The 3,851-nt window shown below is 46.8% G+C and overlaps 1 long non-coding RNA gene across 1 annotated transcript; it reads right to left on the reverse strand.

Annotated features, from left to right (window-relative positions):
- Positions 1–615: 615 nt before the first annotated feature.
- LOC144893594 (uncharacterized) lies at positions 616–3,011 on the reverse strand. Its single transcript, XR_013624505.1, has 2 exons — positions 2,956–3,011; positions 616–989 (listed from the first exon to the last, which is right to left on the reverse strand). It is a non-coding gene; the product is annotated as an uncharacterized LOC144893594 (long non-coding RNA).
- Between the last annotated feature and the right edge of the window lie 840 nt (positions 3,012–3,851).

Below are 3,851 nucleotides of genomic sequence, written 5' to 3' on the forward strand. Positions count from 1 at the left end.
TTCATCGTGGCGGTCGTGTTCCGAGATCTTGCCAGTGTTAGTCGGGACGAGGCGGAAGAGCTGTTGTTTTGCCGACGCGCTTGGAAAGCAGGCTGTGCACCTGCCATTCGAGACGGACCGCGAGGCCTTGTTCCCGCCAAGGCAGAAGCCGCGTCCGGACTGCGCAATCGAGGCCTGACGAATGCTGACGACGCACCAAGCAAGTTGAACTAAGTGCCATAATTACACTATTATTTTTCAGTTCTTGAATTCCCCTCTGTCTGTGTACGGTGTCTGTTCTGGGAGCGCTCCATATAGGAATTTTATTTTTCTTCGCGTTTTTCTTGTTACCGGCATTCCGTTTTAATAAATCCTTTTGTTATTTTTTTTGTACATTTCTAAATCCGTGTTTGTTTGAGTTTATTTTCTGCAGGTTTGAGGACTGCGGCGGGACCACAGGTAAGCTCTTCAGCTTAATCTTCTTCTTTCTTCCTTCCGCGCATATATATAGTTAAATCCGCATTTGATCATCACCTTCTGAGTTAAAAGCTCGCTATTGGCCATCCGCAACTCTCCTGGTGTTAACTTGGAGGGAATCACACGACAATATAAACAAATGTGACAAAATGCAATATGGAACATTTGCATAAACTTTACTTCACTGTGTTCTCACAAATTAGGCATTGGATGTGTTGTAATATACACCATAATGCAGCAATAAAATAACCCTCGCTTTACCCTTCGGTCACCCAGGAAGTACCCCATACCCCCTCCAAAAGGCTGCATGTACCAATTGGTCTGAATTCGGACATGGAATGGAAGTTATGAAGATTTGTATCCTCATTCTACTTTATCTGCTGTTCCTATTAACTTTGCGTCCCATTGAGCACGCCATTCATCTGCGTGCAGCAAACTCGCACCCAATCGCCATCCCTGGAACTCCAGGCCATGGCTCAGGTCTGACCATATGGCGCATGCTTCCGCACCGCTTTGGTCAACCAACTGCCAACCTGCAAATACACAATACAGTACTTACTGTACACCCTTAAATTCAAAGAAAGCACCGAAAGGGTTTCCATCATGGAATAGATCATCTTGTAGCGGTTACCGCTGGATGCACACAATCGCCTTGCACCGGCCAGAACACGGCCAGACGCGCCTCTCCCGGGCATGCCCGGAGCCCGGACTCACTGTTCCCGGGCACGCCCGAACCTCCCGGGCACGCCCGGTCTCGTCTTTCCCGGGCATGCCCGCTCTCGCCTTTCCAGGGCTCGCCCAGAGCGTCCGGGCATGCCCGCTCTCGCCTTTCCAGTGCTCGTCCAGAGCGCCCGGGCACGCCTAGCCTCGACTTGCCAGGCCGCAGCCAAACACGCCCGGGCAGGTCCAGACTCGCCTTTCCAAGGCTCGCCCTTGACACCCGGGCATGCCCGGTATAGCTTTTGCCGGGCAAACTTCCCGACATAAATGTGTATATATATTGCTGCCCGATAAACGGGCTTTTGGTCAGAATACCTGAGCTGTTTTGTTTCAATAAAGCAACTCGGACGAATTCCGTCTTTGGTCGCGTCAATTCTTTCGACTCGCGTTGGAGCGCAGCTCCTTCAATCTGAGTGTTGATTTGTATCACGTTGGTAATCAATTTAACCATTGGAATGATGTTCAAAATCATTGCATTTGTTTATACATACAGGTACGAAGCTCATGGAGGATAGGAATAACAATGAGCAAAGGGTAAACACAAAATGGGGCTAGCAGAAAACAGGACAGAACGTATGGCTACATCACGGCAAAGGTGGAATTGTGTGTGAAAGATGGGAACAACATCTCAGTAGATGTTGTAAAACTCAGAGGAAGAAGTGGGAAAGACCATGATGTGGCGGAGGGTAACAAACTTAAAATCCTGGAGGGAAGAGTTTGAGATAACAGACTCAGGAAGACAGTTTCACAGGAAAGAGAAGAGGGGGGTGGGGGCGGAGAGGGATGAATAAATGGAGGTGATTGTTAAGTTTAGACTTGAGGAGGATTACAAGGCAAGGGTTTCTGATAGAACACATACGATTTGTGGGGGAAGCGGATGGGGTAGAAGTTGGGTGGAGAATGGAGAGAAGAGGGCATCAGGAAGAGGGCAAGGGCTAGAACAGAGCCAGTAAAAAATGGCAGGGCCAATAACCTGTCTGCAGTGAACACGAAACAGGAAGCCGAGTCTCAGGGAAATGCTTCCCTGAGACTCAGCTGAAGAAGTACTCAGCAAAGACATCGGAATGGATTTGGCGAATCAATAGGAGATTGAGAAAGAAAGGTAGAATACAAATAAAGACAGAAGAGATATAAAAACGAGAAAGAAGGTGAGCATAATGCTTTTTACAGCCTCAGCATACCTTAAAATGAGTGGTTGATCCAGTTGCACGAAAATAAGTGTTCAAATGGGAAAAGCCTCAACAGAAATGAATCAGCAATTCAATACAACATATCTACAGGGAAGAACCATGAGAGAGACAGAGAGAGATACAGAGAGACAGAGAGAGACAGAGAGAGAGATACAGAGAGAGTGAGAGACAGAGAGAGAGAGAGAGAGAGAGAGAGAGAGAGAGAGAGAGAGAGAGAGAGAGAGAGAGAGAGAGACAGAGAGACACAGAGACAGAGAGAGAGATACAGAGAGAGAGAGAGAGAGAGAGAGAGAGAGATACAGAGAGAGAGAGAGAGATACAGAGAGAGTGAGAGACAGAGAGAGAGAGAGAGAGAGAGAGAGAGAGAGAGAGAGAGAGAGAGAGAGAGAGAGACAGAGACAGAGACAGAGACAGAGAGACACACAGAGACAGAGAGAGCAAGAGAGACACAGAAAACAACCCTAATCAACAGAGTGCTGTTCCAATGCTTGCATATCTGCAAACATTCAAAACAGATTTTTTTTTTTTAAATTCCACCTTCCTGGTTTTATCCAAAGAGAGATAAGTTAAAAACAAATAAACAGCATACTTTATCTTCATTAATAATTCAGGCAAATACCCGCCCTACGGGTGGAACCGTTCCTCACGTTGCTCGGCCAATCCAATGTTTTGGCTTTTTTCTTGGCATTGTGATGCACTTGTTTGAATTGCAGTTTAATTTTTGCTGCAAACAATATATTTTCCAATTAAATAACTTTTCTCTATTTTCTTTTCCAGGAATTCCAGCCAAAGTATTCAATATTTTGAAGATCTGAATAGCTCCACCCCCACTACATCGACCATTTCCTGCAACTTTTACTACATGCCATTTTCTCGAATCAGGCCTGCTTATCTGACTTTTAAAAAAGATGCAGCGATTCCATGTAGAAAAATTGGTACCCACCCTCTCCCAAAGGAAGAAAATGCCAAGATGGGCAAAAAAGACCATCTTTTTCAAAACTTTATGGAATCAAACGAAACTTGGAAAGGCATAACTTCAGTGTGCCCTCATTAATCCCAGAAAGTTTGCTTCCTTCAAATACTCTATGAGTAGATGATACGACTGGGCATCCTCCATCCTCAGCCAGTCGCCGACTGGGCATCCTCCGTCGTGCGAAGTCCTTCCTAGGCACACCTGAGCTCCTCACCACATACAAGGCTTTCATCCGCAGCTCAATGGAATACTGTTCTCCCCTATGGGCTGGTGCTCCTGCCTCACACCTGGCTCGGCTTCACGCTGTTGAATCCAAAGCTTTCAGAATCATTGGAATCTCCCGCGATGAAGCTATCTCTGAGGGCCTTTCACTCACTCACCGCAGGCAGGTAGGTGGTCTTTCTGTCTTCTACCGACTCCTCTCCGGCCTTGCTCCCCCAGCTCTCTCTGTGCTCTGTCCCCCAAATATTCCTACAGGTCGCACAAGATCTGCCAGCCACCCTCTGATGGTT

This window comes from Myxine glutinosa, chromosome 9 (assembly GCF_964187855.1).
Source record: "Myxine glutinosa chromosome 9, kmMyxGlut1.1, whole genome shotgun sequence".
NCBI classification, from domain to species: Eukaryota; Metazoa; Chordata; class Myxini; order Myxiniformes; family Myxinidae; genus Myxine; species Myxine glutinosa.